This window comes from Rhipicephalus microplus, chromosome 1 (genome assembly GCF_043290135.1).
Source record: "Rhipicephalus microplus isolate Deutch F79 chromosome 1, USDA_Rmic, whole genome shotgun sequence".
Lineage (NCBI taxonomy): Eukaryota > Metazoa > Arthropoda > Arachnida > Ixodida > Ixodidae > Rhipicephalus > Rhipicephalus microplus.
In genome coordinates, this window is record NC_134700.1 from 13,717,064 (window position 1) to 13,743,800 (window position 26,737).

General features: G+C 41.6%; 17 non-coding genes across 17 annotated transcripts; all 17 read right to left on the bottom strand.

The window, feature by feature from the left end:
* Positions 1 to 1,118: 1,118 nt before the first annotated feature.
* TRNAT-UGU (transfer RNA threonine (anticodon UGU)) lies at positions 1,119 to 1,191 on the bottom strand. Its single transcript has one exon. It is a non-coding gene; the product is annotated as a tRNA-Thr (tRNA).
* Positions 1,192 to 2,025: 834 nt separating this feature from the next.
* Positions 2,026 to 2,098, bottom strand: TRNAT-UGU (transfer RNA threonine (anticodon UGU)). Its single transcript has one exon. It is a non-coding gene; the product is annotated as a tRNA-Thr (tRNA).
* An 837-nt stretch (positions 2,099 to 2,935) lies between these two features.
* On the bottom strand, positions 2,936 to 3,008 carry TRNAT-UGU (transfer RNA threonine (anticodon UGU)). Its single transcript has one exon. It is a non-coding gene; the product is annotated as a tRNA-Thr (tRNA).
* Positions 3,009 to 5,661: 2,653 nt separating this feature from the next.
* On the bottom strand, positions 5,662 to 5,734 carry TRNAT-UGU (transfer RNA threonine (anticodon UGU)). The gene has a single exon. It is a non-coding gene; the product is annotated as a tRNA-Thr (tRNA).
* A 1,289-nt stretch (positions 5,735 to 7,023) lies between these two features.
* TRNAT-UGU (transfer RNA threonine (anticodon UGU)) lies at positions 7,024 to 7,096 on the bottom strand. Its single transcript has one exon. It is a non-coding gene; the product is annotated as a tRNA-Thr (tRNA).
* An 837-nt stretch (positions 7,097 to 7,933) lies between these two features.
* On the bottom strand, positions 7,934 to 8,006 carry TRNAT-UGU (transfer RNA threonine (anticodon UGU)). The gene has a single exon. It is a non-coding gene; the product is annotated as a tRNA-Thr (tRNA).
* A 1,746-nt stretch (positions 8,007 to 9,752) lies between these two features.
* TRNAT-UGU (transfer RNA threonine (anticodon UGU)) lies at positions 9,753 to 9,825 on the bottom strand. Its single transcript has one exon. It is a non-coding gene; the product is annotated as a tRNA-Thr (tRNA).
* An 837-nt stretch (positions 9,826 to 10,662) lies between these two features.
* TRNAT-UGU (transfer RNA threonine (anticodon UGU)) lies at positions 10,663 to 10,735 on the bottom strand. The gene has a single exon. It is a non-coding gene; the product is annotated as a tRNA-Thr (tRNA).
* A 1,289-nt stretch (positions 10,736 to 12,024) lies between these two features.
* On the bottom strand, positions 12,025 to 12,097 carry TRNAT-UGU (transfer RNA threonine (anticodon UGU)). Its single transcript has one exon. It is a non-coding gene; the product is annotated as a tRNA-Thr (tRNA).
* Positions 12,098 to 12,934: 837 nt separating this feature from the next.
* On the bottom strand, positions 12,935 to 13,007 carry TRNAT-UGU (transfer RNA threonine (anticodon UGU)). The gene has a single exon. It is a non-coding gene; the product is annotated as a tRNA-Thr (tRNA).
* A 2,654-nt stretch (positions 13,008 to 15,661) lies between these two features.
* TRNAT-UGU (transfer RNA threonine (anticodon UGU)) lies at positions 15,662 to 15,734 on the bottom strand. The gene has a single exon. It is a non-coding gene; the product is annotated as a tRNA-Thr (tRNA).
* Positions 15,735 to 17,023: 1,289 nt separating this feature from the next.
* Positions 17,024 to 17,096, bottom strand: TRNAT-UGU (transfer RNA threonine (anticodon UGU)). The gene has a single exon. It is a non-coding gene; the product is annotated as a tRNA-Thr (tRNA).
* An 837-nt stretch (positions 17,097 to 17,933) lies between these two features.
* TRNAT-UGU (transfer RNA threonine (anticodon UGU)) lies at positions 17,934 to 18,006 on the bottom strand. Its single transcript has one exon. It is a non-coding gene; the product is annotated as a tRNA-Thr (tRNA).
* A 1,746-nt stretch (positions 18,007 to 19,752) lies between these two features.
* TRNAT-UGU (transfer RNA threonine (anticodon UGU)) lies at positions 19,753 to 19,825 on the bottom strand. Its single transcript has one exon. It is a non-coding gene; the product is annotated as a tRNA-Thr (tRNA).
* Positions 19,826 to 20,662: 837 nt separating this feature from the next.
* TRNAT-UGU (transfer RNA threonine (anticodon UGU)) lies at positions 20,663 to 20,735 on the bottom strand. Its single transcript has one exon. It is a non-coding gene; the product is annotated as a tRNA-Thr (tRNA).
* Positions 20,736 to 21,571: 836 nt separating this feature from the next.
* On the bottom strand, positions 21,572 to 21,644 carry TRNAT-UGU (transfer RNA threonine (anticodon UGU)). Its single transcript has one exon. It is a non-coding gene; the product is annotated as a tRNA-Thr (tRNA).
* A 1,745-nt stretch (positions 21,645 to 23,389) lies between these two features.
* TRNAT-UGU (transfer RNA threonine (anticodon UGU)) lies at positions 23,390 to 23,462 on the bottom strand. Its single transcript has one exon. It is a non-coding gene; the product is annotated as a tRNA-Thr (tRNA).
* Between the last annotated feature and the right edge of the window lie 3,275 nt (positions 23,463 to 26,737).

The window sequence follows — 26,737 nt, forward strand, 5'->3', positions numbered from 1 at the left end:
TATACAACCTAAACACACCAATTCTGCCAGTACGAGACCCTCGTTCAATGAAATAGGGGAAAAAGTGTAAACCTAAGCGCTCGTTTTTCGGTGTTTTAACACAATAATAATGAGATCTAACAGACAGTAATGCCAAGGAATGCACAGGGGAAGTTATTACAACCAATGGAATGTAAATAAGAAGAAAGAAAAGTGGATGAAAAAATAACCAGCCATGGGCAGGAATCGAACCTACGACCTTCAAATAACACATTCGAGCTCTAACCACTGAGCTACCACAGCGGCCTTCCCTCCATCCACTTTTCTGAGTTTATATGTGAATTCAGAAGAAGGAGTGACAGTCAGCACCATCTATAAGCAAAACGACGATGGTGAAAACACTCCTATGCGCATGTTTGGCATCACGTAGCACGTGAACCTTTTATGAGCGAGCAGCTGAATAATTGTCCCTCTTATACAACCTAAACACACCGAGTCTGCCAGTACGAGACCGTCGTTCAATGAAATAAGGGAAAGAAGTGTATACCTTAGGGCTCGTTTTTGCGTGTTTTTCCACAATAATAATGAGATCTAACAGACAGTAATGCCAAGGTATGTACAGGGGAAGTTATTAGAACCAATGGAATGTAAATAAGAAGAAAGAAAAGTGGATGAAAGAGTAACGAGCCGTGGGCAGGAATCGAACATACGACCTTCAAATAACGCGTTCGATGCTTTAACCACTGAGCTACCACAGCGGCCTTCCTTCCATCCACTTTTTTGAGTTTATATGTGAACTTAGAAGAAGGAGTGAGAGTCAGCGCCATCTATAAGCCAAACGACGAATGTGAAAACACTCTTATGCGCATGTTTGGCGTCACGTAGCACGTGAACTTATTATGAGCGGGCAGCTGACTAATTGTCCCTCTTATACAACCTAAACACACCAATTCTGCCAGTACGAGACCCTCGTTCAATGAAATAGGGGAAAAAGTGTAAACCTAAGCGCTCGTTTTTCCGTGTTTTAACACAATAATAATGAGATCTAACAGACAGTAATGCCAAGGAATGTACAGGGGAAGTTATTAGAACCAATGGAATGTAAATAAGAAGAAAGAAAAGTGGATGAAAAAATAACCAGCCGTGGGCAGGAATCGAACCTACGACCTTCAAATAACACGTTTGATGCTCTAACTACTGAGCTACCACAGCGGCCTTCCCTCCATCCACTTTTTTGAGTTTATATGTGAATTCAGAAGAAGGAGTGACAGTCAGCGCCCTCTATAAGCCAAACGACGAATGTGAAAACACTCTTATGCGCATGTTTGGCGTCACGTAGCACGTGAACTTATTATGAGCGGGCAGCTGACTAATTGTCCCTCTTATACAACCTAAACACACCAATTCTGCCAGTACGAGACCCTAGCTCAATGAAATAGGGGAAAGAAGTGTATACCTAAGGGCTCGTTTTTCCGTGTTTAACACAATAATAATGAGATCTAACAGACAGTCATGCCAAGGAATGTACAGGGGAAGTTATTAGAACCAATAGAATGTAAGTAGGAAGAAAGAAAAGTGGATGAAAAAATAACCAGCCGTGGGCAGGAATCAAACCTACGACCTTCAAATAACACGTTCGTTGCTCTAACCACTGAGCTACCACAGCGGCCTTCCCTCCATCCACTTTTTTGAGTTTATATGTGAATTCAGAAGAAGGAGTGACAGTCAGCACCATCTATAAGCAAAACAACGATTGTTAAAACACTCTTATGCGCATGTTGCGTCACGTAGCACGTGAACTTATTATGAGTGGGCAGCTGATTAATTGTCCCTCTTATACAATCTAAAGACACCAAGTCTGCCAGTACGAGACCCTCGTTCAATGAAATAAGGGAAAAAAGTGTAAACCTAAGCGCTCGTTTTTCCGTGTTTTAACACAATAATAATGAGATCTAACAGACAGTAATGCCAAGGAATGTACAGGTGAAGTTATTAGAACCAATGGAATGTAAATAAGAAGAAAGAAAAGTTGATGAAAAAATAACCAGCCGTGGGCAGGAATCGAACCTACGACCTTCAAATAACACGTTTGATGCTCTAACCACTGAGCTACCACAGCGGCCTTCCCTCCATCCACTTTTTTGAGTTTATATGTGAGTTAAGAAGAAGGAGTGACAGTCAGCACCATCTATAAGCAAAACGACGATGGTGAAAACACTCTTTTCGCATGTTTGGCGTCACGTAGCACGTGAACTTATTATGAGCGGGCAGCTGATTAATTGTCCCTCTTATACAACCTAAACACACCAAGTCCGCCAGTACGAAACCCTAGCTCAATGAAATAGGGGAAAGAAGTGTATACCTAAGGGCTCGTTTTTTCGTGTTTTAACACAATATTAATGAGATCTAACAGACAGTCATGCCAAGAAACGTACAGGGGAAGTTATTAGAACCAATGGAATGTAAATAAGAAGAAAGAAAAGTGAATGAAAAAATAACAAGCCGTGGACAGAAATCGAACCTACGACCTTCAAATAAAGCGTTCGATGGTCTAATCACTGAGATACCACAGCGGCCTTCCCTCCATCCACTTTTTTGAGTTTATATGTGAATTTGGAAGTAGGAGTGACAGTCAGCGCAATCTATGCGCCTAACGACGAATGTGAAAACACTCTTATGCGCATGTTTGGTGTCACGTAGCACGTAAACTTATTGTGAGTGGGCAGATGATTAATTGTCCCTCTTACACAACCTAAACACACCAATTCTGCGAGTACGAGACCCTCATTCAATGAAATAAGGGAAAGAAGTGTATACCTAGGGGCTTTGTTTTTCCGTGTTTTAACACAATAATATTGAGATCTAACAGACAGTAATGCCAAGGAATGTACAGGGGAAGTTATTAGAACCAATGGAATGTAAATAAGAAGAAGGAAAAGGGGATGAAAAAATAACCAGCCGTGGGCAGGAATCGAACCTACGACCTTCAAATAACACGTTCGATGCTCTAACCACTGAGCTACCACAGCGGCCTTCCCTCTATCCACTTTTTTGAGTTTATATGTGAATTTAGAAGTAGGAGTGACTGTCAGCGCTATCCATAAGCCAAACGACGAATGTGAAAACACTCTTATGCGCATGTTTGGCGTCACGTAGCACGTGAACTTATTATGAGCGGGCAGCTGATTATTGTCCCTCTTATACAACCTAAACACACCAAGTCTGCTAGTACGAGACCCTCGTTCAATGAAATAGGGGAAAGAAGTGTATACCTAAGGGCTCATTTTTCCGGGTTTCAACACAATATTAAAGAGATCTAACAGACAGTCATGCCAAGGAATGTACAGGGGAAGTTATTAGAACCAATAAAAATGTAAATAAGAAGAAACAAATGTGGATGAAAAAATAACCAGCCGTGGGCAGGAATCGAACCTACGACCTTCGAATAACGCGTTCGATGCTCTAACCACTGATCTACCACAGCTGCCTTCCCTCCATCCACTTTTTTGAGTTTATATGTGAATTTGGAAGTAGGAGTGACAGTCAGCGCCATCTATAAGCCAAACGACAAATGTGAAAACACTCTTATGCGCATGTTTGGCGTCACGTAGCACGTGAACTTATTGTGAGCGGGCAGCTGATTAATTGTCCCTCTTATACAACCTAAATACACCAATTCTGCGAGAACGAGACCCTAGCTCAATGAAATAGGGGAAAGAAGTGTATACCTAAGGGCTCGTTTTTCCGTGTTTAACACAATAATAATGAGATCTAACAGACAGTCATGCCAAGGAATGTACAGGGGAAGTTATTAGAAGCAATGGAATGTAAATAAGAAGAAAGAAAAATGGATGAAAAAATAACCAGCCGCGGGCAGAAATCGAACCTACGACCTTCAAATAACGCGTTCGATGGTCTAACCACTGAGCTACCACAGCGGCCTTCCCTCCATCCACTTTTTTGAGTTCATATGTGAATTTGGAAGTTGGAGTGACAGTCAGCGCCATCTATAAGCCAAACAACGAATGTGAAAACACTCTTATGCGCATGTTTGGCGTCACGTAGCACGTGAACTTATTGTGAGCGGGCAGCTGATTAATTGTCCCTCTTATACAACCTAAACACACGAATTCTGCGAGTACGAGACCCAAATTCAATGAAATAAGGGAAAGAAGTGTATACCTAGGGGCTTTGTTTTTCCATATTTTAACACAATATTATTGAGATCTAACAGACAGTAATGCCAAGGAATGTACAGGGGAAGTTATTAGAACCAATAGAATGTAAGTAAGAAGAAAGAAAAGTGGATGAAAAAATAACCAGCCGTGGGCAGGAATCAAACCTACGACCTTCAAATAACACGTTCGTTGCTCTAACCACTGAGCTACCACAGCGGCCTTCCCTCCATCCACTTTTTTGAGTTTATATGTGAATTCAGAAGAAGGAGTGACAGTCAGCACCATCTATAAGCAAAACAACGATTGTGAAAACACTCTTATGCGCATGTTGCGTCACGTAGCACGTGAACTTATTATGAGTGGGCAGCTGATTAATTGTCCCTCTTATACAATCTAAAGACACCAAGTCTGCCAGTACGAGACCCTCGTTCAATGAAATAAGGGAAAAAAGTGTATACCTAAGCGCTCGTTTTTCGGTGTTTTAACACAATAATAATGAGATCTAACAGACAGTAATGCCAAGGAATGCACAGGGGAAGTTATTACAACCAATGGAATGTAAATAAGAAGAAAGAAAAGTGGATGAAAAAATAACCAGCCATGGGCAGGAATCGAACCTACGACCTTCAAATAACACATTCGACCTCTAACCACTGAGCTACCACAGCGGCCTTCCCTCCATCCACTTTTCTGAGTTTATATGTGAATTCAGAAGAAGGAGTGACAGTCAGCACCATCTATAAGCAAAACGACGATGGTGAAAACACTCCTATGCGCATGTTTGGCATCACGTAGCACGTGAACCTTTTATGAGCGAGCAGCTGATTAATTGTCCCTCTTATACAACCTAAACACACCGAGTCTGCCAGTACGAGACCGTCGTTCAATGAAATAAGGGAAAGAAGTGTATACCTTAGGGCTCGTTTTTGCGTGTTTTTCCACAATAATAATGAGATCTAACAGACAGTAATGCCAAGGAATGTACAGGGGAAGTTATTAGAACCAATGGAATGTAAATAAGAAGAAAGAAAAGTGGATGAAAAAGTAACGAGCCGTGGGCAGGAATCGAACATACGACCTTCAAATAACGCGTTCGATGCTTTAACCACTGAGCTACCACAGCGGCCTTCCTTCCATCCACTTTTTTGAGTTTATATGTGAACTTAGAAGAAGGAGTGAGAGTCAGCGCCATCTATAAGCCAAACGACGAATGTGAAAACACTCTTATGCGCATGTTTGGCGTCACGTAGCACGTGAACTTATTATGAGCGGGCAGCTGACTAATTGTCCCTCTTATACAACCTAAACACACCAATTCTGCCAGTACGAGACCCTCGTTCAATGAAATAGGGGAAAAAGTGTAAACCTAAGCGCTCGTTTTTCCGTGTTTTAACACAATAATAATGAGATCTAACAGACAGTAATGCCAAGGAATGTACAGGGGAAGTTATTAGAACCAATGGAATGTAAATAAGAAGAAAGAAAAGTGGATGAAAAAATAACCAGCCGTGGGCAGGAATCGAACCTACGACCTTCAAATAACACGTTTGATGCTCTAACTACTGAGCTACCACAGCGGCCTTCCCTCCATCCACTTTTTTGAGTTTATATGTGAATTCAGAAGAAGGAGTGACAGTCAGCGCCCTCTATAAGCCAAACGACGAATGTGAAAACACTCTTATGCGCATGTTTGGCGTCACGTAGCACGTGAACTTATTATGAGCGGGCAGCTGACTAATTGTCCCTCTTATACAACCTAAACACACCAATTCTGCCAGTACGAGACCCTAGCTCAATGAAATAGGGGAAAGAAGTGTATACCTAAGGGCTCGTTTTTCCGTGTTTAACACAATAATAATGAGATCTAACAGACAGTCATGCCAAGGAATGTACAGGGGAAGTTATTAGAACCAATGGAATGTAAATAAGAAGAAAGAAAAGTGGATGAAAAAATAACCAGCCGTGGGCAGAAATCGAACCTACGACCTTCAAATAACGCGTTTTATGGTCTAACCACTGAGCTACCACAGCGGCCTTTCTCCATCCACTTTTTTGAGTTTATATGTGAATTTGGAAGTAGGAGTGACAGTCAGCGCCATCTATAAGCCAAACGACGAATGCGAAAACACTCTTATGCGCATGTTTGGCGTCACGTAGCACGTGAACTTATTGTGAGCGGGCACCTGAATAATTGTCCCTCTTATACAACCTAAACACACGAATTCTGCGAGTACGAGACCCACATTCAATGAAATAAGGGAAAGAAGTGTATACCTAGGAGCTTTGTTTTTCCGTATTTTAACACAATATTATTGAGATGTAACAGACAGTAATGCCAAGGAACACACAGGGGAAGTTATTAGAACCAATAGAATGTAAGTAGGAAGAAAGAAAAGTGGATGAAAAAATAACCAGCCGTGGGCAGGAATCAAACCTACGACCTTCAAATAACACGTTCGTTGCTCTAACCACTGAGCTACCACAGCGGCCTTCCCTCCATCCACTTTTTTGAGTTTATATGTGAATTCAGAAGAAGGAGTGACAGTCAGCACCATCTATAAGCAAAACAACGATTGTTAAAACACTCTTATGCGCATGTTGCGTCACGTAGCACGTGAACTTATTATGAGTGGGCAGCTGATTAATTGTCCCTCTTATACAATCTAAAGACACCAAGTCTGCCAGTACGAGACCCTCGTTCAATGAAATAAGGGAAAAAAGTGTAAACCTAAGCGCTCGTTTTTCCGTGTTTTAACACAATAATAATGAGATCTAACAGACAGTAATGCCAAGGAATGTACAGGTGAAGTTATTAGAACCAATGGAATGTAAATAAGAAGAAAGAAAAGTTGATGAAAAAATAACCAGCCGTGGGCAGGAATCGAACCTACGACCTTCAAATAACACGTTTGATGCTCTAACCACTGAGCTACCACAGCGGCCTTCCCTCCATCCACTTTTTTGAGTTTATATGTGAGTTAAGAAGAAGGAGTGACAGTCAGCACCATCTATAGGCAAAACGACGATGGTGAAAACACTCTTTTCGCATGTTTGGCGTCACGTAGCACGTGAACTTATTATGAGCGGGCAGCTGATTAATTGTCCCTCTTATACAACCTAAACACACCAAGTCCGCCAGTACGAAACCCTAGCTCAATGAAATAGGGGAAAGAAGTGTATACCTAAGGGCTCGTTTTTTCGTGTTTTAACACAATATTAATGAGATCTAACAGACAGTCATGCCAAGAAACGTACAGGGGAAGTTATTAGAACCAATGGAATGTAAATAAGAAGAAAGAAAAGTGAATGAAAAAATAACAAGCCGTGGACAGAAATCGAACCTACGACCTTCAAATAAAGCGTTCGATGGTCTAATCACTGAGATACCACAGCGGCCTTCCCTCCATCCACTTTTTTGAGTTTATATGTGAATTTGGAAGTAGGAGTGACAGTCAGCGCATTCTATGCGCCAAACGACGAATGTGAAAACACTCTTATGCGCATGTTTGGTGTCACGTAGCACGTAAACTTATTGTGAGTGGGCAGCTGATTAATTGTCCCTCTTACACAACCTAAACACACCAATTCTGCGAGTACGAGACCCTCATTCAATGAAATAAGGGAAAGAAGTGTATACCTAGGGGCTTTGTTTTTCCGTGTTTTAACACAATAATATTGAGATCTAACAGACAGTAATGCCAAGGAATGTACAGGGGAAGTTATTAGAACCAATGGAATGTAAATAAGAAGAAGGAAAAGGGGATGAAAAAATAACCAGCCGTGGGCAGGAATCGAACCTACGACCTTCAAATAACACGTTCGATGCTCTAACCACTGAGCTACCACAGCGGCCTTCCCTCTATCCACTTTTTTGAGTTTATATGTGAATTTAGAAGTAGGAGTGACTGTCAGCGCCATCCATAAGCCAAACGACGAATGTGAAAACACTCTTATGCGCATGTTTGGCGTCACGTAGCACGTGAACTTATTATGAGCGGGCAGCTGATTAATTGTCCCTCTTATACAACCTAAACACACCAAGTCTGCTAGTACGAGACCCTCGTTCAATGAAATAGGGGAAAGAAGTGTATACCTAAGGGCTCATTTTTCCGGGTTTCAACACAATATTAAAGAGATCTAACAGACAGTCATGCCAAGGAATGTACAGGGGAAGTTATTAGAACCAATAAAAATGTAAATAAGAAGAAACAAATGTGGATGAAAAAATAACCAGCCGTGGGCAGGAATCGAACCTACGACCTTCGAATAACGCGTTCGATGCTCTAACCACTGATCTACCACAGCTGCCTTCCCTCCATCCACTTTTTTGAGTTTATATGTGAATTTGGAAGTAGGAGTGACAGTCAGCGCCATCTATAAGCCAAACGACAAATGTGAAAACACTCTTATGCGCATGTTTGGCGTCACGTAGCACGTGAACTTATTGTGAGCGGGCAGCTGATTAATTGTCCCTCTTATACAACCTAAATACACCAATTCTGCGAGAACGAGACCCTAGCTCAATGAAATAGGGGAAAGAAGTGTATACCTAAGGGCTCGTTTTTCCGTGTTTAACACAATAATAATGAGATCTAACAGACAGTCATGCCAAGGAATGTACAGGGGAAGTTATTAGAAGCAATGGAATGTAAATAAGAAGAAAGAAAAATGGATGAAAAAATAACCAGCCGCGGGCAGAAATCGAACCTACGACCTTCAAATAACGCGTTCGATGGTCTAACCACTGAGCTACCACAGCGGCCTTCCCTCCATCCACTTTTTTGAGTTCATATGTGAATTTGGAAGTTGGAGTGACAGTCAGCGCCATCTATAAGCCAAACAACGAATGTGAAAACACTCTTATGCGCATGTTTGGCGTCACGTAGCACGTGAACTTATTGTGAGCGGGCAGCTGAATAATTGTCCCTCTTATACAACCTAAACACACAAATTCTGCGAGTACGAGACCCACATTCAATGAAATAAGGGAAAGAAGTGTATACCTAGGGGCTTTGTTTTTCCATATTTTAACACAATATTATTGAGATCTAACAGACAGTAATGCCAAGGAATGTACAGGGGAAGTTATTAGAACCAATAGAATGTAAGTAAGAAGAAAGAAAAGTGGATGAAAAAATAACCAGCCGTGGGCAGGAATCAAACCTACGACCTTCAAATAACACGTTCGTTGCTCTAACCACTGAGCTACCACAGCGGCCTTCCCTCCATCCACTTTTTTGAGTTTATATGTGAATTCAGAAGAAGGAGTGACAGTCAGCACCATCTATAAGCAAAACAACGATTGTGAAAACACTCTTATGCGCATGTTGCGTCACGTAGCACGTGAACTTATTATGAGTGGGCAGCTGATTAATTGTCCCTCTTATACAATCTAAAGACACCAAGTCTGCCAGTACGAGACCCTCGTTCAATTAAATAAGGGAAAAAAGTGTAAACCTAAGCGCTCGTTTTTCCGTGTTTTAACACAATAATAATGAGATCTAACAGACAGTAATGCCAAGGAATGTACAGGTGACGTTATTAGAACCAATGGAATGTAAACAAGAAGAAAGAAAAGTTGATGAAAAAATAACCAGCCGTGGGCAGGAATCGAACCTACGACCTTCAAATAACACGTTTGATGCTCTAACCACTGAGCTACCACAGCGGCCTTCCTTCCATCCACTTTTTTGAGTTTATATGTGAGTTCAGAAGAAGGAGTGACAGTCAGCACCATCTATAAGCAAAACGACGATGGTGAAAACACTCTTTTCGCAAGTTTGGCGTCACGTAGCACGTGAACTTATTATGAGCGGGCAGCTGAATTACTGTCCCTCTTATACAACCTAAACACACCAAGTCTGCCAGTACGAGACCCTAGCTCAATGAAATAGGGGAAAGAATTGTACACCTAAGGGCTCGTTTTTGCGTGTTTTTCCACAATAATAATGAGATCTAACAGACAGTAATGCCAAGGAATGTACAGGGGAAGTTATTAGAACCAATGGAATGTAAATAAGAAGAAGGAAAAGTGGATGAAAAAATAACCAGCCGTGGGCAGGAATCGAACCTACGACCTTCGAATAACGCGTTCGATGCTCTAACCACTGATCTACCACAGCTGCCTTCCCTCCATCCACTTTTTTGAGTTTATATGTGAATTTGGAAGTAGGAGTGACAGTCAGCGCCATTTATAAGCCAAACGACGAATGTGAAAACACTCTTATGCGCATGTTTGGCGTCACGTAGCACGTAAACTTATTGTGAGCGGGCAGCTGATTAATTGTCCCTCTTATACAACCTAAACACACCAATTCTGCGAGAACGAGACCCTCATTCAATGAAATAAGGGAAAGAAGTGTATACCTAGGGGCTTTGTTTTTCCGTGTTTTAACACAATAATATTGAGATCTAACAGACAGTAATGCCAAGGAATGTACAGGGGAAGTTATTAGAACCAATGGAATGTAAATAAGAAGAAAGAAAAGTGGATGAAAAAATAACCAGCCGTGGGCAGGAATCGAACCTACGACCTTCAAATAACACGTTTGATGCTCTAACTACTGAGCTACCACAGCGGCCTTCCCTCCATCCACTTTTTTGAGTTTATATGTGAATTCAGAAGAAGGAGTGACAGTCAGCGCCCTCTATAAGCCAAACGACGAATGTGAAAACACTCTTATGCGCATGTTTGGCGTCACGTAGCACGTGAACTTATTATGAGCGGGCAGCTGACTAATTGTCCCTCTTATACAACCTAAACACACCAATTCTGCCAGTACGAGACCCTAGCTCAATGAAATAGGGGAAAGAAGTGTATACCTAAGGGCTCGTTTTTCCGTGTTTAACACAATATTAATGAGATCTAACAGACAGTCATGCCAAGGAATGTACAGGGGAAGTTATTAGAACCAATGGAATGTAAATAAGAAGAAAGAAAAGTGGATGAAAAAATAACCAGCCGTGGGCAGAAATCGAACCTACGACCTTCAAATAACGCGTTTTATGGTCTAACCACTGAGCTACCACAGCGGCCTTTCTCCATCCACTTTTTTGAGTTTATATGTGAATTTGGAAGTAGGAGTGACAGTCAGCGCCATCTATAAGCCAAACGACGATTGCGAAAACACTCTTATGCGCATGTTTGGCGTCACGTAGCACGTGAACTTATTGTGAGCGGGCACCTGAATAATTGTCCCTCTTATACAACCTAAACACACGAATTCTGCGAGTACGAGACCCACATTCAATGAAATAAGGGAAAGAAGTGTATACCTAGGAGCTTTGTTTTTCCGTATTTTAACACAATATTATTGAGATGTAACAGACAGTAATGCCAAGGAACACACAGGGGAAGTTATTAGAACCAATAGAATGTAAGTAGGAAGAAAGAAAAGTGGATGAAAAAATAACCAGCCGTGGGCAGGAATCAAACCTACGACCTTCAAATAACACGTTCGTTGCTCTAACCACTGAGCTACCACAGCGGCCTTCCCTCCATCCACTTTTTTGAGTTTATATGTGAATTCAGAAGAAGGAGTGACAGTCAGCACCATCTATAAGCAAAACAACGATTGTTAAAACACTCTTATGCGCATGTTGCGTCACGTAGCACGTGAACTTATTATGAGTGGGCAGCTGATTAATTGTCCCTCTTATACAATCTAAAGACACCAAGTCTGCCAGTACGAGACCCTCGTTCAATGAAATAAGGGAAAAAAGTGTAAACCTAAGCGCTCGTTTTTCCGTGTTTTAACACAATAATAATGAGATCTAACAGACAGTAATGCCAAGGAATGTACAGGTGAAGTTATTAGAACCAATGGAATGTAAATAAGAAGAAAGAAAAGTTGATGAAAAAATAACCAGCCGTGGGCAGGAATCGAACCTACGACCTTCAAATAACACGTTTGATGCTCTAACCACTGAGCTACCACAGCGGCCTTCCCTCCATCCACTTTTTTGAGTTTATATGTCAGTTAAGAAGAAGGAGTGACAGTCAGCACCATCTATAAGCAAAACGACGATGGTGAAAACACTCTTTTCGCATGTTTGGCGTCACGTAGCACGTGAACTTATTATGAGCGGGCAGCTGATTAATTGTCCCTCTTATACAACCTAAACACACCAAGTCCGCCAGTACGAAACCCTAGCTCAATGAAATAGGGGAAAGAAGTGTATACCTAAGGGCTCGTTTTTTCGTGTTTTAACACAATATTAATGAGATCTAACAGACAGTCATGCCATGAAACGTACAGGGGAAGTTATTAGAACCAATGGAATGTAAATAAGAAGAAAGAAAAGTGAATGAAAAAATAACAAGCCGTGGACAGAAATCGAACCTACGACCTTCAAATAAAGCGTTCGATGGTCTAATCACTGAGATACCACAGCGGCCTTCCCTCCATCCACTTTTTTGAGTTTATATGTGAATTTGGAAGTAGGAGTGACAGTCAGCGCAATCTATGCGCCAAACGACGAATGTGAAAACACTCTTATGCGCATGTTTGGTGTCACGTAGCACGTAAACTTATTGTGAGTGGGCAGCTGATTAATTGTCCCTCTTACACAACCTAAACACACCAATTCTGCGAGTACGAGACCCTCATTCAATGAAATAAGGGAAAGAAGTGTATACCTAGGGGCTTTGTTTTTCCGTGTTTTAACACAATAATATTGAGATCTAACAGACAGTAATGCCAAGGAATGTACAGGGGAAGTTATTAGAACCAATGGAATGTAAATAAGAAGAAGGAAAAGGGGATGAAAAAATAACCAGCCGTGGGCAGGAATCGAACCTACGACCTTCAAATAACACGTTCGATGCTCTAACCACTGAGCTACCACAGCGGCCTTCCCTCTATCCACTTTTTTGAGTTTATATGTGAATTTAGAAGTAGGAGTGACTGTCAGCGCTATCCATAAGCCAAACGACGAATGTGAAAACACTCTTATGCGCATGTTTGGCGTCACGTAGCACGTGAACTTATTATGAGCGGGCAGCTGATTAATTGTCCCTCTTATACAACCTAAACACACCAAGTCTGCTAGTACGAGACCCTCGTTCAATGAAATAGGGGAAAGAAGTGTATACCTAAGGGCTCATTTTTCCGGGTTTCAACACAATATTAAAGAGATCTAACAGACAGTCATGCCAAGGAATGTACAGGGGAAGTTATTAGAACCAATAAAAATGTAAATAAGAAGAAACAAATGTGGATGAAAAAATAACCAGCCGTGGGCAGGAATCGAACCTACGACCTTCGAATAACGCGTTCGATGCTCTAACCACTGATCTACCACAGCTGCCTTCCCTCCATCCACTTTTTTGAGTTTATATGTGAATTTGGAAGTAGGAGTGACAGTCAGCGCCATCTATAAGCCAAACGACAAATGTGAAAACACTCTTATGCGCATGTTTGGCGTCACGTAGCACGTGAACTTATTGTGAGCGGGCAGCTGATTAATTGTCCCTCTTATACAACCTAAATACACCAATTCTGCGAGAACGAGACCCTAGCTCAATGAAATAGGGGAAAGAAGTGTATACCTAAGGGCTCGTTTTTCCGTGTTTAACACAATAATAATGAGATCTAACAGACAGTCATGCCAAGGAATGTACAGGGGAAGTTATTAGAAGCAATGGAATGTAAATAAGAAGAAAGAAAAATGGATGAAAAAATAACCAGCCGCGGGCAGAAATCGAACCTACGACCTTCAAATAACGCGTTCGATGGTCTAACCACTGAGCTACCACAGCGGCCTTCCCTCCATCCACTTTTTTGAGTTCATATGTGAATTTGGAAGTTGGAGTGACAGTCAGCGCCATCTATAAGCCAAACAACGAATGTGAAAACACTCTTATGCGCATGTTTGGCGTCACGTAGCACGTGAACTTATTGTGAGCGGGCAGCTGATTAATTGTCCCTCTTATACAACCTAAACACACGAATTCTGCGAGTACGAGACCCAAATTCAATGAAATAAGGGAAAGAAGTGTATACCTAGGGGCTTTGTTTTTCCATATTTTAACACAATATTATTGAGATCTAACAGACAGTAATGCCAAGGAATGTACAGGGGAAGTTATTAGAACCAATAGAATGTAAGTAAGAAGAAAGAAAAGTGGATGAAAAAATAACCAGCCGTGGGCAGGAATCAAACCTACGACCTTCAAATAACACGTTCGTTGCTCTAACCACTGAGCTACCACAGCGGCCTTCCCTCCATCCACTTTTTTGAGTTTATATGTGAATTCAGAAGAAGGAGTGACAGTCAGCACCATCTATAAGCAAAACAACGATTGTGAAAACACTCTTATGCGCATGTTGCGTCACGTAGCACGTGAACTTATTATGAGTGGGCAGCTGATTAATTGTCCCTCTTATACAATCTAAAGACACCAAGTCTGCCAGTACGAGACCCTCGTTCAATGAAATAAGGGAAAAAAGTGTATACCTAAGCGCTCGTTTTTCGGTGTTTTAACACAATAATAATGAGATCTAACAGACAGTAATGCCAAGGAATGCACAGGGGAAGTTATTACAACCAATGGAATGTAAATAAGAAGAAAGAAAAGTGGATGAAAAAATAACCAGCCATGGGCAGGAATCGAACCTACGACCTTCAAATAACACATTCGAGCTCTAACCACTGAGCTACCACAGCGGCCTTCCCTCCATCCACTTTTCTGAGTTTATATGTGAATTCAGAAGAAGGAGTGACAGTCAGCACCATCTATAAGCAAAACGACGATGGTGAAAACACTCCTATGCGCATGTTTGGCATCACGTAGCACGTGAACCTTTTATGAGCGAGCAGCTGATTAATTGTCCCTCTTATACAACCTAAACACACCGAGTCTGCCAGTACGAGACCGTCGTTCAATGAAATAAGGGAAAGAAGTGTATACCTTAGGGCTCGTTTTTGCGTGTTTTTCCACAATAATAATGAGATCTAACAGACAGTAATGCCAAGGAATGTACAGGGGAAGTTATTAGAACCAATGGAATGTAAATAAGAAGAAAGAAAAGTGAATGAAAGAGTAACGAGCCGTGGGCAGGAATCGAACATACGACCTTCAAATAACGCGTTCGATGCTTTAACCACTGAGCTACCACAGCGGCCTTCCTTCCATCCACTTTTTTGAGTTTATATGTGAACTTAGAAGAAGGAGTGAGAGTCAGCGCCATCTATAAGCCAAACGACGAATGTGAAAACACTCTTATGCGCATGTTTGGCGTCACGTAGCACGTGAACTTATTATGAGCGGGCAGCTGACTAATTGTCCCTCTTATACAACCTAAACACACCAATTCTGCCAGTACGAGACCCTCGTTCAATGAAATAGGGGAAAAAGTGTAAACCTAAGCGCTCGTTTTTCCGTGTTTTAACACAATAATAATGAGATCTAACAGACAGTAATGCCAAGGAATGTACAGGGGAAGTTATTAGAACCAATGGAATGTAAATAAGAAGAAAGAAAAGTGGATGAAAAAATAACCAGCCGTGGGCAGGAATCGAACCTACGACCTTCAAATAACACGTTTGATGCTCTAACTACTGAGCTACCACAGCGGCCTTCCCTCCATCCACTTTTTTGAGTTTATATGTGAATTCAGAAGAAGGAGTGACAGTCAGCGCCCTCTATAAGCCAAACGACGAATGTGAAAACACTCTTATGCGCATGTTTGGCGTCACGTAGCACGTGAACTTATTATGAGCGGGCAGCTGACTAATTGTCCCTCTTATACAACCTAAACACATCAATTCTGCCAGTACGAGACCCTAGCTCAATGAAATAGGGGAAAGAAGTGTATACCTAAGGGCTCGTTTTTCCGTGTTTAACACAATAATAATGAGATCTAACAGACAGTCATGCCAAGGAATGTACAGGGGAAGTTATTAGAACCAATGGAATGGAAATAAGAAGAAAGAAAAGTGGATGAAAAAATAACCAGCCGTGGGCAGAAATCGAACCTACGACCTTCAAATAACGCGTTTTATGGTCTAACCACTGAGCTACCACAGCGGCCTTTCTCCATCCACTTTTTTGAGTTTATATGTGAATTTGGAAGTAGGAGTGACAGTCAGCGCCATCTATAAGCCAAACGACGAATGCGAAAACACTCTTATGCGCATGTTTGGCGTCACGTAGCACGTGAACTTATTGTGAGCGGGCACCTGAATAATTGTCCCTCTTATACAACCTAAACACACGAATTCTGCGAGTACGAGACCCACATTCAATGAAATAAGGGAAAGAAGTGTATACCTAGGAGCTTTGTTTTTCCGTATTTTAACACAATATTATTGAGATGTAACAGACAGTAATGCCAAGGAACACACAGGGGAAGTTATTAGAACCAATAGAATGTAAGTAGGAAGAAAGAAAAGTGGATGAAAAAATAACCAGCCGTGGGCAGGAATCAAACCTACGACCTTCAAATAACACGTTCGTTGCTCTAACCACTGAGCTACCACAGCGGCCTTCCCTCCATCCACTTTTTTGAGTTTATATGTGAATTCAGAAGAAGGAGTGACAGTCAGCACCATCTATAAGCAAAACAACGATTGTTAAAACACTCTTATGCGCATGTTGCGTCACGTAGCACGTGAACTTATTATGAGTGGGCAGCTGATTAATTGTCCCTCTTATACAATCTAAAGACACCAAGTCTGCCAGTACGAGACCCTCGTTCAATGAAATAAGGGAAAAAAGTGTAAACCTAAGCGCTCGTTTTTCCGTGTTTTAACACAATAATAATGAGATCTAACAGACAGTAATGCCAAGGAATGTACAGGTGAAGTTATTAGAACCAATGGAATGTAAATAAGAAGAAAGAAAAGTTGATGAAAAAATAACCAGCCGTGGGCAGGAATCGAACCTACGACCTTCAAATAACACGTTTGATGCTCTAACCACTGAGCTACCACAGCGGCCTTCCCTCCATCCACTTTTTTGAGTTTATATGTGAGTTAAGAAGAAGGAGTGACAGTCAGCACCATCTATAAGCAAAACGACGATGGTGAAAACACTCTTTTCGCATGTTTGGCGTCACGTAGCACGTGAACTTATTATGAGCGGGCAGCTGATTAATTGTCCCTCTTATACAACCTAAACACACCAAGTCCGCCAGTACGAAACCCTAGCTCAATGAAATAGGGGAAAGAAGTGTATACCTAAGGGCTCGTTTTTTCGTGTTTTAACACAATATTAATGAGATCTAACAGACAGTCATGCCAAGAAACGTACAGGGGAAGTTATTAGAACCAATGGAATGTAAATAAGAAGAAAGAAAAGTGAATGAAAAAATAACAAGCCGTGGACAGAAATCGAACCTACGACCTTCAAATAAAGCGTTCGATGGTCTAATCACTGAGATACCACAGCGGCCTTCCCTCCATCCACTTTTTTGAGTTTATATGTGAATTTGGAAGTAGGAGTGACAGTCAGCGCAATCTATGCGCCAAACGACGAATGTGAAAACACTCTTATGCGCATGTTTGGTGTCACGTAGCACGTAAACTTATTGTGAGTGGGCAGCTGATTAATTGTCCCTCTTACACAACCTAAACACACCAATTCTGCGAGTACGAGACCCTCATTCAATGAAATAAGGGAAAGAAGTGTATACCTAGGGGCTTTGTTTTTCCGTGTTTTAACACAATAATATTGAGATCTAACAGACAGTAATGCCAAGGAATGTACAGGGGAAGTTATTAGAACCAATGGAATGTAAATAAGAAGAAGGAAAAGGGGATGAAAAAATAACCAGCCGTGGGCAGGAATCGAACCTACGACCTTCAAATAACACGTTCGATGCTCTAACCACTGAGCTACCACAGCGGCCTTCCCTCTATCCACTTTTTTGAGTTTATATGTGAATTTAGAAGTAGGAGTGACTGTCAGCGCCATCCATAAGCCAAACGACGAATGTGAAAACACTCTTATGCGCATGTTTGGCGTCACGTAGCACGTGAACTTATTATGAGCGGGCAGCTGATTAATTGTCCCTCTTATACAACCTAAACACACCAAGTCTGCTAGTACGAGACCCTCGTTCAATGAAATAGGGGAAAGAAGTGTATACCTAAGGGCTCATTTTTCCGGGTTTCAACACAATATTAAAGAGATCTAACAGACAGTCATGCCAAGGAATGTACAGGGGAAGTTATTAGAACCAATAAAAATGTAAATAAGAAGAAACAAATGTGGATGAAAAAATAACCAGCCGTGGGCAGGAATCGAACCTACGACCTTCGAATAACGCGTTCGATGCTCTAACCACTGATCTACCACAGCTGCCTTCCCTCCATCCACTTTTTTGAGTTTATATGTGAATTTGGAAGTAGGAGTGACAGTCAGCGCCATCTATAAGCCAAACGACAAATGTGAAAACACTCTTATGCGCATGTTTGGCGTCACGTAGCACGTGAACTTATTGTGAGCGGGCAGCTGATTAATTGTCCCTCTTATACAACCTAAATACACCAATTCTGCGAGAACGAGACCCTAGCTCAATGAAATAGGGGAAAGAAGTGTATACCTAAGGGCTCGTTTTTCCGTGTTTAACACAATAATAATGAGATCTAACAGACAGTCATGCCAAGGAATGTACAGGGGAAGTTATTAGAAGCAATGGAATGTAAATAAGAAGAAAGAAAAATGGATGAAAAAATAACCAGCCGCGGGCAGAAATCGAACCTACGACCTTCAAATAACGCGTTCGATGGTCTAACCACTGAGCTACCACAGCGGCCTTCCCTCCATCCACTTTTTTGAGTTCATATGTGAATTTGGAAGTTGGAGTGACAGTCAGCGCCATCTATAAGCCAAACAACGAATGTGAAAACACTCTTATGCGCATGTTTGGCGTCACGTAGCACGTGAACTTATTGTGAGCGGGCAGCTGAATAATTGTCCCTCTTATACAACCTAAACACACGAATTCTGCGAGTACGAGACCCACATTCAATGAAATAAGGGAAAGAAGTGTATACCTAGGGGCTTTGTTTTTCCATATTTTAACACAATATTATTGAGATCTAACAGACAGTAATGCCAAGGAATGTACAGGGGAAGTTATTAGAACCAATAGAATGTAAGTAAGAAGAAAGAAAAGTGGATGAAAAAATAACCAGCCGTGGGCAGGAATCAAACCTACGACCTTCAAATAACACGTTCGTTGCTCTAACCACTGAGCTACCACAGCGGCCTTCCCTCCATCCACTTTTTTGAGTTTATATGTGAATTCAGAAGAAGGAGTGACAGTCAGCACCATCTATAAGCAAAACAACGATTGTGAAAACACTCTTATGCGCATGTTGCGTCACGTAGCACGTGAACTTATTATGAGTGGGCAGCTGATTAATTGTCCCTCTTATACAATCTAAAGACACCAAGCCTGCCAGTACGAGACCCTCGTTCAATTAAATAAGGGAAAAAAGTGTAAACCTAAGCGCTCGTTTTTCCGTGTTTTAACACAATAATAATGAGATCTAACAGACAGTAATGCCAAGGAATGTACAGGTGACGTTATTAGAACCAATGGAATGTAAACAAGAAGAAAGAAAAGTTGATGAAAAAATAACCAGCCGTGGGCAGGAATCGAACCTACGACCTTCAAATAACACGTTTGATGCTCTAACCACTGAGCTACCACAGCGGCCTTCCTTCCATCCACTTTTTTGAGTTTATATGTGAGTTCAGAAGAAGGAGTGACAGTCAGCACCATCTATAAGCAAAACGACGATGGTGAAAACACTCTTTTCGCAAGTTTGGCGTCACGTAGCACGTGAACTTATTATGAGCGGGCAGCTGAATTACTGTCCCTCTTATACAACCTAAACACACCAAGTCTGCCAGTACGAGACCCTAGCTCAATGAAATAGGGGAAAGAATTGTACACCTAAGGGCTCGTTTTCGCGTGTTTTTCCACAATAATAATGAGATCTAACAGACAGTAATGCCAAGGAATGTACAGGGGAAGTTATTAGAACCAATGGAATGTAAATAAGAAGAAGGAAAAGTGGATGAAAAAATAACCAGCCGTGGGCAGGAATCGAACCTACGACCTTCGAATAACGCGTTCGATGCTCTAACCACTGATCTACCACAGCTGCCTTCCCTCCATCCACTTTTTTGAGTTTATATGTGAATTTGGAAGTAGGAGTGACAGTCAGCGCCATTTATAAGCCAAACGACGAATGTGAAAACACTCTTATGCGCATGTTTGGCGTCACGTAGCACGTAAACTTATTGTGAGCGGGCAGCTGATTAATTGTCCCTCTTATACAACCTAAACACACCAATTCTGCGAGAACGAGACCCTCATTCAATGAAATAAGGGAAAGAAGTGTATACCTAGGGGCTTTGTTTTTCCGTGTTTTAACACAATAATATTGAGATCTAACAGACAGTAATGCCAAGGAATGTACAGGGGAAGTTATTAGAACCAATGGAATGTAAATAAGAAGAAAGAAAAGTGGATGAAAAAATAACCAGCCGTGGGCAGGAATCGAACCTACGACCTTCAAATAACACGTTTGATGCTCTAACTACTGAGCTACCACAGCGGCCTTCCCTCCATCTACTTTTTTGAGTTTATATGTGAATTCAGAAGAAGGAGTGACAGTCAGCACCCTCTATAAGCCAAACGACGAATGTGAAAACACTCTTATGCGCATGTTTGGCGTCACGTAGCACGTGAACTTATTATGAGCGGGCAGCTGACTAATTGTCCCTCTTATACAACCTAAACACACCAATTCTGCCAGTACGAGACCCTAGCTCAATGAAATAGGGGAAAGAAGTGTATACCTAAGGGCTCGTTTTTCCGTGTTTAACACAATAATAATGAGATCTAACAGACAGTCATGCCAAGGAATGTACAGGGGAAGTTATTAGAACCAATGGAATGTAAATAAGAAGAAAGAAAAGTGGATGAAAAAATAACCAGCCGTGGGCAGAAATCGAACCTACGACCTTCAAATAACGCGTTTTATGGTCTAACCACTGAGCTACCACAGCGGCCTTTCTCCATCCACTTTTTTGAGTTTATATGTGAATTTGGAAGTAGGAGTGACAGTCACCGCAATCTATGCGCCAAACGACGAATGTGAAAACACTCTTATGCGCATGTTTGGTGTCACGTAGCACGTAAACTTATTGTGAGTGGGCAGCTGATTAATTGTCCCTCTTACACAACCTAAACACACCAATTCTGCGAGTACGAGACCCTCATTCAATGAAATAAGGGAAAGAAGTGTATACCTAGGGGCTTTGTTTTTCCGTGTTTTAACACAATAATATTGAGATCTAACAGACAGTAATGCCAAGGAATGTACAGGGGAAGTTATTAGAACCAATGGAATGTAAATAAGAAGAAGGAAAAGGGGATGAAAAAATAACCAGCCGTGGGCAGGAATCGAACCTACGACCTTCAAATAACACGTTCGATGCTCTAACCACTGAGCTACCACAGCGGCCTTCCCTCTATCCACTTTTTTGAGTTTATATGTGAATTTAGAAGTAGGAGTGACTGTCAGCGCCATCCATAAGCCAAACGACGAATGTGAAAACACTCTTATGCGCATGTTTGGCGTCACGTAGCACGTGAACTTATTATGAGCGGGCAGCTGATTAATTGTCCCTCTTATACAACCTAAACACACCAAGTCTGCTAGTACGAGACCCTCGTTCAATGAAATAGGGGAAAGAAGTGTATACCTAAGGGCTCATTTTTCCGGGTTTCAACACAATATTAAAGAGATCTAACAGACAGTCATGCCAAGGAATGTACAGGGGAAGTTATTAGAACCAATAAAAATGTAAATAAGAAGAAACAAATGTGGATGAAAAAATAACCAGCCGTGGGCAGGAATCGAACCTACGACCTTCGAATAACGCGTTCGATGCTCTAACCACTGATCTACCACAGCTGCCTTCCCTCCATCCACTTTTTTGAGTTTATATGTGAATTTGGAAGTAGGAGTGACAGTCAGCGCCATCTATAAGCCAAACGACAAATGTGAAAACACTCTTATGCGCATGTTTGGCGTCACGTAGCACGTGAACTTATTGTGAGCGGGCAGCTGATTAATTGTCCCTCTTATACAACCTAAATACACCAATTCTGCGAGAACGAGACCCTAGCTCAATGAAATAGGGGAAAGAAGTGTATACCTAAGGGCTCGTTTTTCCGTGTTTAAAACAATAATAATGAGATCTAACAGACAGTCATGCCAAGGAATGTACAGGGGAAGTTATTAGAAGCAATGGAATGTAAATAAGAAGAAAGAAAAATGGATGAAAAAATAACCAGCCGCGGGCAGAAATCGAACCTACGACCTTCAAATAACGCGTTCGATGGTCTAACCACTGAGCTACCACAGCGGCCTTCCCTCCATCCACTTTTTTGAGTTCATATGTGAATTTGGAAGTTGGAGTGACAGTCAGCGCCATCTATAAGCCAAACAACGAATGTGAAAACACTCTTATGCGCATGTTTGGCGTCACGTAGCACGTGAACTTATTGTGAGCGGGCAGCTGATTAATTGTCCCTCTTATACAACCTAAACACACGAATTCTGCGAGTACGAGACCCACATTCAATGAAATAAGGGAAAGAAGTGTATACCTAGGGGCTTTGTTTTTCCATATTTTAACACAATATTATTGAGATCTAACAGACAGTAATGCCAAGGAATGTACAGGGGAAGTTATTAGAACCAATAGAATGTAAGTAAGAAGAAAGAAAAGTGGATGAAAAAATAACCAGCCGTGGGCAGGAATCAAACCTACGACCTTCAAATAACACGTTCGTTGCTCTAACCACTGAGCTACCACAGCGGCCTTCCCTCCATCCACTTTTTTGAGTTTATATGTGAATTCAGAAGAAGGAGTGACAGTCAGCACCATCTATAAGCAAAACAACGATTGTGAAAACACTCTTATGCGCATGTTGCGTCACGTAGCACGTGAACTTATTATGAGTGGGCAGCTGATTAATTGTCCCTCTTATACAATCTAAAGACACCAAGTCTGCCAGTACGAGACCCTCGTTCAATTAAATAAGGGAAAAAAGTGTAAACCTAAGCGCTCGTTTTTCCGTGTTTTAACACAATAATAATGAGATCTAACAGACAGTAATGCCAAGGATGTACAGGTGACGTTATTAGAACCAATGGAATGTAAACAAGAAGAAAGAAAAGTTGATGAAAAAATAACCAGCCGTGGGCAGGAATCGAACCTACGACCTTCAAATAACACGTTTGATGCTCTAACCACTGAGCTACCACAGCGGCCTTCCTTCCATCCACTTTTTTGAGTTTATATGTGAGTTCAGAAGAAGGAGTGACAGTAGCACCATCTATAAGCAAAACGACGATGGTGAAAACACTCTTTTCGCAAGTTTGGCGTCACGTAGCACGTGAACTTATTATGAGCGGGCAGCTGAATTACTGTCCCTCTTATACAACCTAAACACACCAAGTCTGCCAGTACGAGACCCTAGCTCAATGAAATAGGGGAAAGAATTGTATACCTAAGGGCTCGTTTTTTCGTGTTTTAACACAATATAATGAGATCTAACAGACAGTCATGCCAAGAAACGTACAGGGGAAGTTATTAGAACCAATGGAATGTAACTAAGAAGAAAGAAAAGTGGATGAAAAAATAACAAGCCGTGGACAGAAATCGAACCTACGACCTTCAAATAACGCGTTCGATGGTCTAATCACTGAGATACCACAGCGGCCTTCCCTCCATCCACTTTTTTGAGTTTATATGTGAATTTGGAAGTAGGAGTGACAATCAGCGCAATCTATAAGCCAAACGACGAATGTGAAAACACTCTTATGCGCATGTTTGGTGTCACGTAGCACGTAAACTTATTGTGAGTGGGCAGCTGATTAATTGTCCCTCTTACACAACCTAAACACACCAATTCTGCGAGTACGAGACCCTCATTCAATGAAATAAGGGTAAGAAGTGTATACCTAGGGGCTTTGTTTTTCCGTGTTTTAACACAATAATATTGAGATCTAACAGACAGTAATGCCAAGGAATGTACAGGGGAAGTTATTAGAACCAATGGAATGTAAATAAGAAGAAGGAAAAGTGGATGAAAAAATAACCAGCCGTGGGCAGGAATCGAACCTACGACCTTCGAATAACGCGTTCGATGCTCTAACCACTGATCTACCACAGCTGCCTTCCCTCCATCCACTTTTTTGAGTTTATATGTGAATTTGGAAGTAGGAGTGACAGTCAGCGCCATTTATAAGCCAAACGACGAATGTGAAAACACTCTTATGCGCATGTTTGGCGTCACGTAGCACGTAAACTTATTGTGAGCGGGCAGCTGATTAATTGTCCCTCTTATACAACCTAAACACACCAATTCTGCGAGAACGAGACCCTCATTCAATGAAATAAGGGAAAGAAGTGTATACCTAGGGGCTTTGTTTTTCCGTGTTTTAACACAATAATATTGAGATCTAACAGACAGTAATGCCAAGGAATGTACAGGGGAAGTTATTAGAACCAATGGAATGTAAATAAGAAGAAGGAAAAGTGGATGAAAAAAATAACCAGCCGTGGTCAGGAATCGAACCTACGACCTTCAAATAACACGTTCGATGCTCTAACCACTGAGCTACCACAGCGGCCTTCCCTCCATCCACTTTTTTGAGTTTATATGTGAATTCAGAAGAAGGAGTGACAGTCAGCACCATCTACAAGCAAAACGACGATGGTGAAAACACTCTTATGCGCATGTTTGGCGTCCCGTAGCACGTGAACTTATTATGAGCGGGCAGCTGATTAATTGTCCCTCTTATACAACCTAAACACACCAATTCTGCGAGTACGAGACCCTCGTTCATATAAATAAGGGAAAGAAATGTATACCTAAGGGCTCGTTTTTGCGTGTTTTAACACAATATTAATGAGATCTAACAGACAGTAATGCCAAGGAATGTGCAGGGGAAGTTATTAGAACCAATGGATTGTAAATAAGAAGAAAGAAAAGTGGATGAAAGAGTAACGAGCCGTGGGCAGGAATCGAACATACGACCTTCAAATAACGCGTTCGATGCTCTAACCACTGAGCTACCACAGCGGCCTTCCTTCCCTCCACTTTTTTGAGTTTATATGTGAACTTAGAAGAAGGAGTGACAGTCAGCGCCATCTATAAGCCAAACGACGAATGTGAAAACACTCCTATGCGCATGTTTGGCGTCACGTAGCACGTGAACCTATTATGAGCGAGCAGCTGATTAATTGTCCCTCTTATACAACCTAAACACACCAAGTCTGCCAGTACGAGACCCTCGTTCAATGAAATAAGGGAAAAAAGTGTATACCTAAGCGCTCGTTTTTCCGTGTTTTAACACAATAATAATGAGATCTAACAGACAGTAATGCCAAGGAATGTACAGGGGAAGTTATTTGAACCAATGGAATGTAAATAAGAAGAAAGAAAAGTGGATGAAAAAATAACCAGCCGTGGGCGGAATCGAACCTACGACCTTCGAATAACGCGTTCGATGCTCTAACCACTGATCTACCACAGCTGCCTTTTCTCCATCCACTTTTATGAGTTTATATGTGAATTTGGAAGTAGGAGTGACAGTCAGCGCCATCTATAAGCCAAACGACGAATGTGAAAACACACTTATGCACATGTTTGGCGTCACGTAGCACGTGAACTTATTATGAGCGGGCAGCTGAATAATTGTCCCTCTCATACAACCTAAACACACCAAGTCTGCCATTACGAGACCCTAGCTCAATGAAATAGGGGAAAGAAGTGTAAACCTAAGGGCTCGTTTTTTCGTGTTTTAACACAATAATAATGAGATCTAACAGACAGTAATGCCAAGGAATGTACAGGGGAAGTTATCAGAACCAATGGAATGTAAATAAGAAGAAAGAAAAGTGGATGAAAAAATAACCAACCGTGGGCAGGAATCGAACCTACGACCTTCGAATAACGTGTTCGATGCTCTAACCACTGATCTACCACAGCTGCCTTCCCGCCATCCACTTTTTTGAGTTTATATGTGAACTCAGAAGAAGGAGTGACAGTCAGCGCCATCTATAAGCCAAACGACAAATGTGAAAACACTCCTATGCGCATGTTTGGCGTCACGTAGCACGTGAACTTATTCTGAGCGGGCAGCTGACTAATTGTTCCTCTTATACAACCTAAACACACCACTTGTGCGAGTACGAGACCCTCGTTCATTGAAATAAGGGAAAGAAGTGTATACTTAAGGGCTCGTTTTTCCGTGTTTTAACACAATATTAATGAGATCTAACAGACAGTAATGCCAAGGAATGTACAGGGGAAGTTAATAGAACCAATGGAATGTAAATAAGAAGAAAGAAAAGTGGATGAAAAAATAACCAGCCGTGGGCAGGAATCGAACCTATGACCTTCGAATAACGCGTTCGATGCTCTAACCACTGATCTACCACAGCTGCCTTCCCTCCACCCACTTTTATGAGTTTATATGAGAATTTACAAGTAGGAGTGACAGTCAGTTCCATCTATAAGCCAAACGACGAATGT